The sequence below is a fragment of the Lepidochelys kempii genome, chromosome 6 (genome assembly GCF_965140285.1).
Source record: "Lepidochelys kempii isolate rLepKem1 chromosome 6, rLepKem1.hap1, whole genome shotgun sequence".
Lineage (NCBI taxonomy): Eukaryota > Metazoa > Chordata > Testudines > Cheloniidae > Lepidochelys > Lepidochelys kempii.
The window spans coordinates 78194961-78211095 of record NC_136385.1 but is presented as its reverse complement, the minus strand read 5'-3'; the positions used below and the strand labels follow the sequence as shown (position 1 = coordinate 78211095).

The following is a 16135-nucleotide window of genomic DNA, read 5'->3' as shown; positions in this document are numbered from 1 at the left end:
AACATGGTAGCAGATGTTTCACCAAAAAGAAATTCATAATTTCTGAATACACAATGTGAGACTAACATTGTTTGGACTTCCAAGAGCACGAAAGGCCATCAGTCAAAGTAAAGATCTAATAAATAAAAACAAAGAAATAAACAAAAACCCTACTGCCTTTCTTCATACGGAAAGCATTTGCAGTTTAGGATTGAAATGAAAAACATGGATAAAACATGGTGTCCCAATCAAGTTCTCCTTTAGCCATATTTGAAAATGATCTCTGCCAGTGTGTCAAACAGGTAGTAGACATGAGAATGGAAGTTCAAGAGCCTGATTCTAAAATGGGACTACTCGCATGGGTAAGGACTATTTGCTCAACTAAATGTTTGTAGATTAGGCTCCTAATGAGCATCAAACTTAGAAAAAAAAAAATCACTACTGACAAACCTTCTGATTTATTTTTGTTACTGTCAAAACAGTAAGATTTTTCTTTGTTCAGGAAGCATGCTCTTCCTGATGGTTCTATTATTTTCTTCTAGCTCATAGTGTAGACATAGCTTACATCTAGCCTATTGTTAAACACAGATGGTTGAAAAATAGAATAACAATTCCCGCCCAAAAATTCAAAATTCTGAAGTCATTTTATTTTTGCAGGATTCAAAATGGACCCATTTTCTAGCATATTTTTTAATTTGGAAAATATTTCAATAAAAAGTTTGGTCAAAAATCTTGGAAAAAATTCATGAAAAACAGAAAATGTTGATAATGTTGACAATTAAAAAAAAAAAGCTTAGTATTTGAGAAAAGGCCATTTCTGATGAAAAAACCTTGTGTGAAAAATTTCAACCAGTTCTTCCATGGTAAAAATTAAGAAACCAGGTAACAGAATACCTGTACTACTGTATTTACAATACTAACACAGTTGTAGAAGAGCCAATAATTAAGGGCCTAATCCTGCACCTTGAAGATTAAAGGATGCTTTGCAACTGACTTCATCAGAAAGAGGTTTAGACCCTAAGTGGTCATTCATCAATTAGGCCCCAATCCTGCAGAGACTTACTCTAATGGTCAATGTTAACTCATGGGAGAAGTTCCATTGACTTCAATAGCTCATAAAGCTAAGCATGTGTGTAAATCTTTACAGGATTGGGGCCCCGCTTTGGCTATCACAAGTACATCAGAAGGCATATGCTGATGCACAAGAACAATTTTCATTCCATCCCACTTCATAACTAGCTTCATATCCCAAGCCGTTTCTTGGAAGAAAAATATTTGACATATCCAAAATGCAAATTATTACATTAAAATCTTTAACTAGTGGCAAATCATAGCTCAGATTTTGGTTTAATTCTGGGAAATAAAAGGTGGCAATAAAGAAATACTAAAAAGGTGGTAGCCTTTTGATTGTAAAGAAGACATGGGGTTTTAATAATTTTCTCAAGGCAGTGAACTGACACAATAAAAGTTACACTCATTAAATTTTACATGATTTGTGAACTAAGTACTTTTTTATGCAAAACAGGCTTTACAGTTTGGTAGCACAGAAATATGAAAAGCAAGAATTTTCATTATGTGCACATCTAGAAAATGAATATTAGCTTCCTTTTACACTTTTAGTGGGAAATTGTTTTATTTAAAACATTTAAAAGGCTGGCATAGTGTATTAGTGGATGCAGAATGCCACGACACTTGCATAATCTTGGACTCTTTATATCTAACTGGATGGCTGCCCAGTCCCACAAAACACAGACTAATAATGCATTACCATTGAGCCAAACTATGCCTTCATTTACACTGGTGCAATCCCAGGGTAATTCCATTTACTTCAGTGGAGTTACTCTGGATTTATACAAGCATAAGGGCCTGATCCAAAGCTCATTCAAGTCAATGGAACACTTTCTGTTGACTTAGCAGGCTTTGTATTAGACCCACAATAAGAAGAGAATTTGGCTCAGTCAGAAGATTTCAGTTCAGTCCTACACCTGTTCCTCAGGGCAAGGGAAACTAGGAGCGCACTCAGCTCCTGTTAGACGTGTAGAAGTTTATGCTCCTCTCGAACAGTCCTGTCTAGCAGATGCATAGAGTGAAGACTCCTTCACTGACAAGAGCACAGCCATTAAGTGGTGAGTTTGAGGTCAGAGGAAGTAAAGGGGACGCGTGAGCTGAATGATTCTGATTTCCACTATTTATGTGATGTTTCATACTCTTGATCCAGGACTATAAAATTGGACAGGGAGTTCATGCAAGTTTCTGATTTTTATGCTCATAAATAATTTCAAAGCTTTGGGCTCAGCCCTGCAATAAAAATCCATATATGTATGCGTCAGACTCCTTTCTGGTGAACTTTTGACATATAAGAGGAGCTGTGTTCAGTTTTTAATATGACCAATTTGCATCTCTGGACAGATACAAGGAAAGGAAGGTAGTTGCTTAAACATGGGCAGTCCATAAGCCTGAAAGCATTAACACCAGGTTATGAGAGGAAAAAGAGCTCTTTACATAGTTAAGGATTAAATCAAGGGTTGTCAAACATTTTCATAGCATGAATCACATCTTAGAGAACTTGCAGATCATCTTTTGCTCCCATTTACAACTGCATCACTTCATGGTTGCAGCTACAGCAGTGGCTTTGCTTACATGGAGAAATATAAAATGCCAATCCCTGGCTGTGGCTGAGGAATGCACAGTGCAAATTGGAGGGATGCAGAGATAGAACAGCGATAAACCACTCTTGAGCTTCCCCAACCCTGGGTGGGCTGCATGCTGGGCTGGTCCCCAGGTGTAAGTTAGAGCAGCCAGAAGAACGCTTAAACATTTGTTCGTTGCCAATGGCTAGAAAGGCTCTTCTGGGACCTGGGAATCAGCAGGGCACAGGGAAAACACACCCCTTTGTCCCAAGCCAGGCCCTCTATGCTTGCTGCCAGTGGTGCTGAAACAATTTTTGCGGTGGGGGTGCTGAAGGCAGAAACCATGTACTTAGGTTGTTATTACTACTTCAAGCCAGAGGGTGCAGCAGCACCCCCAGCACCCTTAGCTCCAGCACTTATGTTTGGGAGGGAGGGAGTAGTGGCATCAGAGCCATTACAACTGCTATATGTCACCAGAGGATCCCCTTATGTTGGGGGATATCCCCTAAAGCTGGCTCTACAAAGTGACCCAGCATAGTCAAGCATCTGAGCCAAAGTATTTATGTGTTACTAGCTGTCTTTAATGCAATCCAATTTTTTTTTAAGGCAAACACGCTGTCTACGTCTCTTCATTTCATCTCTCCCTCCATCTCTCATCTTCTCTCTCCCCAGGCTCTCCTGCATATGTGTTCTTGCCACTCAGTCCCGTTCTCCTCCTTTCTCCTGCACATACTTCCCTGTTGCCTGACTCTCCTTTTCCCCTGCACATGCTGCACAGCCACTTATGTCCCAGCCCCTCTGGATGCGCTGTCCTCTCCTCTTCCTGCTTCCTTGGACATAATTCTTGGCTGCCTCATGCTTTTCTCTCTTCCCTTTTTCCACTGCTCCTGTGACCATTCCTCTCTTGTCCGTGGCTGGCACATTGTGGGCTCATCGGTGCCTTATAGGCCCAACCCCACAATGGGAGTCATGTGGCACCATATCACCCAATAGGAGCCTTGAGAGGCATTGTGTCACAAGATTACCCAGGCCTTTAAGGGTTTGTAGAGCACATTCTCTGCAATGGATCCGCTCCTCCCTGCCCCTTTTAGTGTCATTAGTCCTACGGGGTCTTTGTGCTCAGGCGAGTGCAAGAACTGCAGCTGTGGGTGGCTCCTGTGAAAGCACAATGGGGAGGGATCTGTGTGCCTTTAACCCCTTGCATACCTGTGCAGGGACCAGCTACTATATTGGAGTACACTCCCAAAGCAGCTAGAACCCAGGGTTGTGAGTTCAATCCTTGAGGGGGCCATTTAGGGATCTGGGGCAACTATGGGGGATTGGTCCTGCTTTGAGCCGGGGGTTGGACTAGATGACCTCCTGAGGTTCCTTCCAACCCTGATGTTCTATGATTCTATGAAACTGCTAGAACATAAGATTACATTTACTACATCAGCCGCTGGCAGCAATTTACCACCCCGACCTTCCCAGAAAATCTGAAATAAACATTGGTAGAATGATAACAGAATTAAGTGCATTGATTTTAAAAGGAATCTAGGAAAAAAGAGGATAGTTTCTGTACTTTTACAAAGCTATGTAGAAATGGCCCTGGCAAGAATTATTTTCCTTTGTCCCTTAAAATATGAGAAAATATGATGACGCTCCCTTTAAAAGATTAATTTCTTTAGAATTTAATATTAAAATATTATTAACATTTACTTATAGTTTTAAGACAAGCTCTTGTTTTTGTTCCTGGAGATACGGTATGTGTATCAAGAGCTCAGTTGCACTTTCTATAGGAATTTCTCCTATGAAATTAACAGCAGTGTAAATTTTAATAATAAAGGCCCATATTCTGGTCTCAATTGCATAGGTGTGCAACCCCAGACTCTGCGAAACAGATATGGATTTGGGACCAGATCCTGCTCCTGTTCAAGTCATACAGTTGCTATTGACATCAGTGGAAGCAGGATCAGGACCTTATATAGATAATCTCCCCCTACATTCAAAAACATTTCCACTCCTTTGAATAGGGAAGACCTTTCTTCCAGCTGATTCTAGCCCCCTTTCTTGGAAAATGTCTCCTTGAATGCCCAGTGGAGAGTCTGCCACTGGACCAAAATCAAATGAGAGCTTTTATGAATAGCGCAACTATGGAATGTGTCTTGTATTTGGTGCATTTAACAACGTTATTATAAGTAACTCCTGTGGAAAACCATGGTACTGAAGCTATATTCACAAGGACCAAAATGAAAAGGAACTGTAATGATAAACTATATTGTGTGTAAATTTTTTCTTTATAATTTCCCCCGCATTGAATGTGATATTTGGCAAAAAGAAACTCTAAAATATCAAGCAGGCTATTCATATTAGTGCTGCCAGTTTTGATGCCCTAAACCTGCTTTCTTGGCCACCACTGTGTGCACACTGCAGACTCTTAGGCAATGGAGCAAGGAGTATACTCGATCTTCCCGTGCCAATATGAGGAAAATCAATGTCAATGTCTAAAAGACAGAACTGCTGGTGCAAGAGAACACTAAACACTACAACCCACTGTATAGCTCTAGAGTGTTAAAGGCAATCCTCCAGAAACACACACACACACACACAAAATCAAAACAAAACATTGGTTTGGAACAAATCCTGCAATACATAACTGCCCTTGGGTGCTCTTGTAGATAAAAGGGAGTGCAAACACAAACACAGAGTTTCCCTGAGTTGTTCAAATTAAATATGTTTGTTCAAGAAAAAAATGTGTAATGGGAAGACATGCTTACATAATGACAAATCAAAGTCTAATACATTGAAGACATTATTCCAAACATTTCACCTTCATGTACAGATTGCCTAGTAACGGTACCCAGGTCTATGCTCTTTCTGGTGATTGACTTTCTAAATGTTGAAAATTTAGATCTTCTCACTATTTAAAAATCAGTCTGCAATGTTAAGGCTATTTTTCTTACCAACTTCTCTGTATTGAAAGAGGAGAGAGTGTCTAAACAAGCAATAAAATACCTAGATGTATTGCCAATGCTGCTCTTGCTTTGATTTCACAGTTACTAATAACATAATAATACTCAGCACTTCTATATAACCATCTAAGTATATCAAAGCACTGCACTAATGTTAATTGACTGAGCCTCACAACACCCTTGCACAGTAGCTAAATACTACTGCCCCCATTTTACTGATGGGGAAAGTGGATCACAAAGACGTAACATAACTTGCACAAGGTCACACAAATAGACTTCAGAATCCTGCAATTTGTTGCACATGGGCAGACAGCCACGTCCATACAGAGGGCCACTGAAGCAGCTGTCATCTGTGTGCAACAAATTGCAGAACTGAGGCATTAGAGCCTGATCTAAAGCCCACTAAAGTCAAGGGGAGTCTTTCCATTAACTTCAATGGGCCTTGGATCGTGCCCGGAGTCAGTGCCAAAGGTATGGTTCAAACCCCTGTCTCCTAGTACTGTGCTTTAACCTGTACACCACACTGCCTTCCTATAAAAATCTCAAATACCAGAGGTTAAATTTTCAACTGTGCCTTCCCCTGACATGAGACGTTGCACCCACAGGGTTTCCACATGCATGTTTTTTCACATTACATTTTTATGCATGTAAAACTTCTGATTTTCATTTGCATAGGCTGTTTGCATGTTTGAATAAATGTATGCACCAAAACTTGTGGGAGCAAAATTGCAGGCACAAGTATAGATGCTGCTTTTGAGAATTTTGCAGCAAATATTTAGCCAATAATCTGATTAAAATAATGAACCTTCTTAAAAAGAAAAATGTCTCTGTCAGCTAAGACTCAGCTGTGTGACTCTTATTTTCACAGTGTGTGAGAGTGGACCAACATGAGGGACACAAATACATAAAAGCAGAGGTGGAAGCTTGAAATTATGCAAAATTGATTTCTCTAGCATATAGAAAATTTCTGGAACCTCAGCCTCAGGATTAAGCATCTCTGATATCAACTACCTACACTAAGACGTAATAGCATTGTAGTTTTGTGAGGGTCCCCAAAGTGAGTGACATACCTTCTGATCCAATATAGAGGTAAGTCTGAATGCAGATTGAACCAATGTATATATTAAATGGTTTACAACCATTTAAGATTCAGTTGGTTGGAAAATGCAAAACTGTAAACAGATATGTCAATCTGCATTAAGAAATGAGTAAAGATGACTGTCAAACTCCTTCCACCCACTCCCAAACCTAAAATGTCCCCAGAAGCTGGAGAAATCACAGAATGGTCGTCCGCCACTCTTACCAGGCAAAGTAAAGACAATAAGACAAAAAGCACATGTATTACAATGTGTATCGCCATAATGCAGTGTTTGTCGCTCTAGAGGGCCTTCAACAAGTACTGTACAGCCAAAAATCAATTGAAAATCAGCATGATAACAGAGCATGAGTTGCCCTGTAATAGCCTTAAGACCCCCAAGGCTATATGGGTCCCTTTCATCTGCCACATTGCACTGACTCTAGGGGAGCCTCACTTCCCCTCCCTGAGCACTCTAGACACGTCTGTATCTTTTACCTATTGCTTTTACCTTACATAGTAAGGGGAGCTGACAGCCTTGCTGGATCTTCTTAGCTTTTAAAAGCAGAATTTGATTTAGTTGTTTTGTTAGCATCATCTTTCTTCTTTTCTTGAAGCGCCCCCTTCTTTAATCAGCCAAATGATTTCAGACTATAAATATTCTTGGTTCTAAGAGACAGGCTACATCTAATTATACGATTGAATATTTCAGCAGTAGGTCCTATATCCTGTGAATTCCAACTTGTACTTCAACATCCTCCTCCCTCCTCCCCCCCTCCAAGTAGTTTTTAAAAAATCACTGTTGAGGTCCATGCAAATTGTTATGTATGAAACAACAAAGTAGTTCTACAAATATTTCACTCATATGGTAGATTTCATTTCAATATTTCTTTAATTACTTTCCAACAATGTCTGCTTTCTGTTGAATTTACACTACTACTTGGCATTTGGTGCAACCCCCAAAAGATAAGATACATATGTCCCCTATTCACAGTCTTGGCATTTTTACCTTAACTCAGTCATCTAAGTGATTGGTTTGAAAATTACCTTGCTGATTAGCTGGGTTTCCTGGTAATATATAGTGTTAATCCTTAAATTTTGAATATGACATAAGGTATACAAATGTTCTGTCTGACTCAACAGCAACATATCACGGCTTAAGGAGGACATGTACGCTGATCTCTGTGAGGGAAGGAAGAGCTAATTGGGAGTTAGATTCAGTGTGATTATCAGCTTGTTTATGATAAGGGAGTACTCTTCTGAATGGCACTGTAAATTCATCCCTGATTGTGGTGTTAAACCACAGCTCATGTTTTCCCCCTTTTTGTTTGGTTATAAGGAGCTGTATACTATTTTCAGCAGATGACAATGTCATGCTTTGAATTTCTTCAGTCACAAGAAAATTAATCAATCACATGAACCTGTTGTCAGATTTCAACTCTCTCATGGCAGAAAGCACACATTTTTTATGTCTACTAAAAAATAAATTTTAGTAATTTTTCCCCATGTCATTATGAACATTAGACTGACCCAATTAATAGGAAATTTTTCTATGCTGCTGGAACAGACCGTGCTACAGAACGAGCCATTTGCACAACCTGTTCATGATTATGGGCCATAAGGACACAAAGATGGCATAGACATTTGTGGACCATCTGAATTCTTATAGGGAAAAGAAAAAAAAGAATGACTTTAGCTGACTGTCGTGGGTCATGTTTTTTAATCCAGAGTATTGGACAAGTAACACAGCAACAAGAGCTGATCATTTTGTTTAATCACCTTTTGGATCTTTGCCAGATGGTCTCTATTGAGAGCGCTGCAAACAGAGAGAGATGAACTGCGTCTAACATGCCACTAGAGCTTTCCCGTAAATGTCTGAGAACTGAATCCAACAAGAATTTAGTCTCAGAGCAGAAAGGGATACATTTAAAAACTATGTGCATTAACTATACTTTTCCCCATAGAATCCTCACTTGGCATGAATAATTTACCCACTCTTATGCTAATGGGATCATGAAAGTATCCCTCTGTCTTTAGTGCAGCTATTCTCAGCTTTCAGTAATTACCCCACCCAGTGAAAATAACATGGCTTCTGCATTCGAATGGCCTACTAGTACCTGACAATTAGAAAGATCATGGCTGACAGTGGAATGGTCCAGAAATGGACACACAAGCTCCAGTAGCCTGAGGGTTGGTTTGGGGGGAAAAAAATGTTCTATTGTACTATATTCTTTAGTTGCTTAGGATCAACACAGCATTTAAAGGAATATCTTCTGGCTCTCTTTCCCTCTTGCTCTCTCCTTTTGTTTAGTGAAATAGAATTAATTGTCAAAATACCTTAATAATTTTTAAAGCTCACTACGTCATTGATAAAATTAGGAATTTTAAATCAGCATGGCCTTGTTAAACAAGTGAAGGGGACGGGAAATTACAAAATCAATTATAAGTGTCCTTCAGTATCTCAGAATTTAATCAGCTAGATGAAGAAAAATCCTTCAGCATTTTGTTAAAAAAAAAAAAAGTTTAAAAAAATCTGTTACATGGAACTAGTCTTTGACCTCTGTCCACAGCACACCATGCTAGGTAGTTCACTGTGTAAAAATTATCGGGCTAAAACATCTGGGAAAGAAAGCTATGAAACAGCAGGGAATGTGGCTGGTTTATTGTTTATCTTTTGTTTATGAGGCAGTATTCAAGTTTAATTACTACTCTAAATTAAACTCTAACAGGCATCAGGAGACATCCCTTTACACGACTTAAGTTAAAAAAAAATCCAGAGATTCCAACACTAGATCTTTCAAATAAGTTAACATATATAGGAAGAAATTAGTCAGACTGTAACAACCCAGGAAGGCATTTAAACACTTGCACTTACTACTGCATGTTTGAGAGTGTTGAATTATGAAAAACATTAATATTGTAACAGACAGATACTTTTACAATTTGGCAAATAAAATAATAGCTAACATTTTGAGGGGGGCTGGGTTAGATCTGGCAGAGGGTGTGGGGGTGGGAAAGACCTTAAGGGAAATCTTACCCTCTGCATTTGAAAAAAGCAAAGCAAAAACAAAATGATAAAGGCAAAAGTAAATATCCCACCATTAGCAATCTCTTCAGCAATATTATTTGGTTATTTTCTTTTGAGCTTTCATGTGGAGAAGGGAGAAAAGAAGTTCCCTGTGTTTACCATTAACAGTAAGTGACCAGTTTGGGATGAACTTAGCTGTAGGAAAAATAAAAGTTAAAAACAACTAGCAAAAGATTATTCCAGATGGCATCTGTCATATTGTATCTAGGGGTATTTTAAAGAGATCCCTGCCACTATGACAACATTCCATTGACAGAGTTTTCCTAAGCTGCATTTGAAACCCCAGCACAACATAGTTAGAACACATAGTAAATGTTATCTAATAACTTGTATATTTGTAGGAAAAAAAACATTTTTGCATATAACTATGTGGGTTGGAAACTAAGAGAGTAAGATGTAAGTCTTAAAATGTATTATAATATTTTAAGAGCTCACTCACCTCTAAGCTTTAAATTCAATAAAAGGTGGGGATCTGCAGTTTTCACCAGTATAATGACTAGAAAACTGTACAATAAATAAAAGAGATTTACTATGAAATTCTAGCCCCATTAACTGGTTGAAAGGTAGGGACATAAATGGTAAAAAAAAAAAAAACCAAATACAAAATGTACTTGTTCACACAATTGAATAAAAGAAAAGAAAGATGGGTGGATACTAATATGTGAATATATTTAGCTAAACTGTTTCTGGCAGCACTATGGTTAATGTGCATGTGGTGTGCAGTGTGAGCTCAGCAGTTACTGGGCCAACTGTCTCAGTATTTCTGGGAATTCTGCCTATTCACAGTGCAGGGATTGTTCAATTGCTGCAAAATGTACAAAATGAATTTTACAAAAATGAATTGTAAGGAAGGCCCCATTACAACGATTTTACAGCAAAGATGTCAACATCAATTTTTCTCTCATGCATAGCTAATGATTAAAACAGCATATTCCATTTGCCTAAGATAATTTATTTCATATTGGCACATCAAAATATTGAAATACAATGTTATCTTTACTCTACCCTTATTATTCATTGCTGCTGAACCCACACTATTGTTCAAGCCATGAAAAATAAAACAAACTTGGCAAGAAATACTTAAAACAAAGGCTCATCAATATTCTCCAATTTGTCAACATCTCAATTACAGCGATGGGAAAAAAATGTAAATTTCATGTGCTCTAAACACTGAGGGGTCTATTCTCCTGTCAATGCACATGCGTAACTCCCATCACCATTAATGGGAATTACTCATACCCATCAACACAAGGACAGGCCCCAAAAACTTGAAAGGAAAAGATGAATTAATAAGAGCTACTTTCTTCCTGTGTCTTCCTCAACTGAAAAAAAAAAAATCATCGTTCTTTAAGAATTGTTCATAGTGCACATAGTTTACCTTTAGGAAAATAGTGCCTTTGGAAATGATGCATCTCCAGTAAAGCTTTCTTTATGAGGAAGTTTGCTTTTTCACAACAGAATCTGGGGTTTACTTTCTAGCAACAAAATGATAGTTTTTCACCAATAAAACTGTATCTCCACTCTAAGGTTTAAGGTGAGAAGTTCTGAAGATATAAGAAGATATGCATACAATCCAATGCATGCATATCTACACACGATATTTAAAAGAGTAATGGGAAAAAACATCATAAATGCATGTTGTTTTGTAATAGCAAAGTTTGGGTATGAAAATTCAATTGCATACTGTGTATGAACACATTGCATTATTTAATACAACTCCTCCTTTCTGGATCTATTATGATTTGGTTTCAAAGCAGACTCATTTTACATATGCCTCCTGTGTTAGTATAGTTTCAATATCAAGAAAGGCCTTTTCTGACTTACCAACTCATGGTGTTTCCAAATTCATATATCATAATGTATTACACAATGAACAAGAAACTCACCCAGAGTAACTTTTCCAATGTGCATTAACCCAAAGATGTAACCTAGGATAAGCATGTGTGATTTCAGTCAATATCTCTGTTGACTTTGCCCTGAAGCAGATAATTAATCTTTCCCGCAGAAAGCTAGTGTGGGCAAATCAGTGGGACAAAACATCAGACTACCACAGAAAAATGTTTAAAGACTATTTAAGATATTTTCTGAACAAATGGTGCTCAGATCCTCTCTACAGTTGGCCAAAGCTTGCTCACCTTACTCACACATGTAGATCCATCGATGCCAGTGGAATTACTCACATGAGTAAGGCAAGCAGGATTTGATCCCATCTTGTTAAGTTTTCTGCTATACGCTGCAGAACGAGCTTCCTGCCTTTGGCTTGTAACATATGCACAAGTTTACCTCTGTGGGTCTGATACTGAGAGGTGCTGAACATCTGTATAAATATGTCCATATATGTCTGTAATGTCTGCATAAATAAAGTGAAATGGGAGGAGTTGGGGGCCCCGTGAACGTGAGACTCTGGGGCACAAATTTCTCTCAACAGGCCTGCTTGTGGGTGCTTAGCACCTCCAAGGATCGGGCCCTTTGACTTAAACTAAAAATGTGGCAAACCAGGTATACAATCCTGGTGTCATAATATACGAAACTAAAACTATTCTCCAGTGATTTCCTGTAGACCACATGTTTTTAAACCTTAAAAAAGATTGATTTCCTGCTTTTCATGCATAATCTGCCATATTCATTATTTGAAATATCCCATAAAGAAATTAAATAAGAATTAAAGTTTGTGGGTGACATATCCCTCACCATGGCATAAACCAATACAGAATACTAGAAGTTGCTAGCATTTTAAAGCAATAATTTGGACATTACATATGCAAAGGCACATTTTACTTTATTTTGCAAAGAATAAGGAAAATGTAGCACCCCAAAAGACTTACAGATTTTTCCCCCCAATGAAATGGCTGCATGCTAAAGCCTCACACACCTTTTAATGTGCTGCTTAGGGTTTTACACATATATTCCCTGCCAAAAACCCTAGGGTCTTCTATCTCTCCTCCCCTTCTCTCAGCCCCTTTCCTGCTATCTCCCTTGCCATAACTCAACTAACCCAACAGAACCAGTCAGTTTTAAATTTCAGTTGGGACCCCAGTGACCTGTTAATGAATCTACAGAGAGGAGAAAAACTCACAGTGTTGAGTTATGCCTGGTGTTGCTAGCTGACTTAGAGTCAGAAATGCTTGAAGCGTTAACGTAATTGCAAGAATGTGAAAAATGAAGCGTTGGGCTCCTGAGCAAAGCGAAAGGTCAAAGCAAGCCTTACACAAAACAAGTCTCTGGAAGATGGCCTCATTAGACCATTAAATCAGCTTCTCTTTTCCCCCCCTCCTTTGTAAAATGTTTTGAATGTTTTATTTTTATTATTAGATGTATTTAACCCTTTCTCCCTTTCACTGGGGGAAAAAAAACTGATTATATTTACCACATTATTTACTATTCACTACAATAGTATTTTGTGACATTGACCTGGGTCTGTGAATCTGAACCAGGCTAAAGTCAATAAATGCTTGGTAGATTACAGGTCACTAGTAGTTATGTTTGTTAGATGATCGATACAGCGTATCGTGTAGTTTCCCCTTGTACAGCTGCGGTGACATGCTAAAAACAACACAGACACTCACCACTAATAAAATTAGGATAATATTTCATCATTCGCTGCCTGAAGGCCCTTTTTGTAACTCTTTCAGTGCCAAAATATTTTAACTAATTTCAAACTTCCCCTACATTAACCCTTTCGATGTTGAATGAGCAGCCACTGTGCTGTGGCATTCTGGGTCAGATACTGCACTCCTTCAACAGGCAAAACTCCCATATGACTTAATGCTTTCCAGTCACAACATCATGGGAGGAGCCCTTCGTGTGGATCTACCTGGTCCTGCACAGAGGGTCAACAACATCGATGGCAGCATCCACCCATCACCAGATCCCACTGACCTTCCCTTGAGGGTGAGAGATGGAACTGAGAACGGGTGGGTCAGGGGAATGAGTCGGAGATCAGGAAAGAAAGGGCCAGGAGGGCCAGGAAAGAGTGGGAGGTCAAGAGGCAGGACTGAGGAGGAGCAATGTGGATCACTTACCTCTGCCACCCCACCTGACACTGGCAGAAAAGCCATTGGGATATTAATGCAATCTGAGGCTGCATTAACTCTTTCATGAACTCTTCCATCCCAGAGAAACCCCATTGGAGGAGTGGTGCCCCAGAGGCAGCAGCAAAGGAGAGCCTTGGCAATGCAGTTTCAGTGGAGCCAAATGATCAGAGAGGCAGCAAGGGTCAGACAAGTGGGTCCCAGACCTGGAGGAGAGGCACAGATTCTCCTCACAGATGGCTGTGGCCTCTTTCAGATTCTGGGGATCCGTGTGGCTTGGGGATAGAACCACTGCCTTTTCAGTAGTTATGAGGCCAATCCTGTCCCTCCAATGGAACAATCCAAGGAAAATTCAACAAGGGGACTCTTGCAGAATTTTCTTCCAGTAGGCACCCTCTTGTGAGTTCCCTGGGAGGATGGGAGGGGGAGGCATCTCGGCCATAGTCTTCAATTGGGAGTTTTACCTAAACATCACAGGAGTGTGCATCTTTCAAGTGTGAGAAACTGATTGGAGTCCTGACATTCAATTTGTAGATTGGCACTTCAAAAGGAAACATAGCAGGTAGATGGGGACGCACTTTAGGTTATGTTTTTTCCCAGCACACCAGGCAACGCTCAGGTGATTAAATTGGTTCCTACACAGGAGCCTACTGGATGCCTAAATAAGTATACTATATTTGTGAGTGTACAATACCACAGACCATAATTTAGAATGATAGATCTTATATCTTGCTACCTTAGGTTGACCTCTGCCTATGCTTCATACCAAATAATGAGGTCAGCCTAGGAGTATTTGCTGAGAGCCCCTAGATTTACATGCCTGGAGATTAGAAGTTGGGTATTCAGGTGCAGCATCCCATGACCATGGAACTCACTCCTGCTGGCTATCATAGGATCATAGAATACCAGGGTTGGAAGGGACCTCAGGAGGTCATCTAGTCCAACCCCCTGCTCAAAGCAGGACCAATCCCCAATTTGTGCCCCAGATCCCAAATGGCCCCCTCAAGGATTGAACTCACAACCCTGGGTTTAGCAGGCCAATGCTCAAACCACTGAGCTATCCCTCCCCCCAAACCAGAGCTCAAATGATCAACCAGAGCTCAAATTTTCTGTCCTCCAAGCTGCAGTACAAGACATGTCTTTGTGGTCAAACATTGTTTGATGATGGACCAGCACTGAATTATTTATGGTTGTTGGGAGTAGAGCATGAACACAGGTATGGGACCTGTGTGTCCTGCTTGGGATGGACAGTTTAGACTAATGCATTGATGTATTTAAGTTATGTCATACTCCCGAATGCCACAGGGATGGGTGCTTTAAAAGTAAATAAATAAATAAATGTAAATATTCCACTAAATCATCAGCACTTTAGTGACAAGAAATCCATATTGATTATATCTATATCTATAAACCATAAAGTTTGATAGTGAATTACTAGAGTTTTCACTGACCTGCTGCTTTATAACTAAAGCCCTCCTTGTCATTAGTTGCTGTGGCTGTTTTAGTTCATTACAGGCCTGGCCCAAATCCAGTTAAAGTCAATGGAATGACTCCCACTGACTTAAGGCCTGATCCAACTCCTATTGATGTTAATAAAAAGATTCTGGATAACTCAGATGGGAGTAAGATCAAACCCTATATCGTACCCTCTTCTACTTTCTAGTAGCAATAACCCAAATGCACCCTGTACAAATAATCTATAACAATTGACCCAGTTCAATATACCAAAGAGAAACTGCTACTACCATACTGAACCTCGGGAGCGTTTAAAATGTGAACCCAGATCAAAATCCAAAAATTACAGTGAGCCTCGCCTATACGAGATCTTCCACCAAAACTCAATTTCTGAACACCTGGGGCCTGACTCTCCACTGCCCTGCACCTTGCACAGTCATTTACACCCATGCCAAGTGAGTGCAAAGCAGGTGTAACATGTTCCCCAGTCCGAATGGCAGTGTTTGACACCCACTTGGTACAGGCAGAAATGGCTGAACAAGGTGAAAAGCTGAGGAGAATCGGCATTCCTGAACTTTGGAGACTCGGGGGGGGGGGAGGGGGTTTCGAAGTCTAGATTTGGACTTGAAGTTTGCACCCTGAGTCTGTCTCTATCAAGCATTCAAAATTCATGTTTTCAGAAAAAATATTATACAGGCAAACACTGCACAAGATTTTTTTCAGTCAGTCAGAGCTGACTTCTGCATCTTTCTTATATGATGTAACAGATTTACGGCTTGCTATAGGAGTCCTTTTATAGCTAATATTACACGTTAAATTCTCTGTTTACAGGCCAGTACAAACTACTGCATCACAGCTGGAGAGTATGTCTGTCATTTTATTTACTTACACCACTCAAAAATAAACTGCAGATAACCAAATTTGTA

At 39.5% G+C, this 16135-nt stretch overlaps 1 protein-coding gene across 3 annotated transcripts in view; it reads right to left on the bottom strand.

Moving 5' to 3' along the window:
- The window catches only part of MEIS2 (Meis homeobox 2), a 187089-nt gene that overhangs the window by 154374 nt on the left and 16580 nt on the right, over nucleotides 1-16135 (bottom strand). The gene's annotated exons all lie outside the window — the stretch shown is intronic.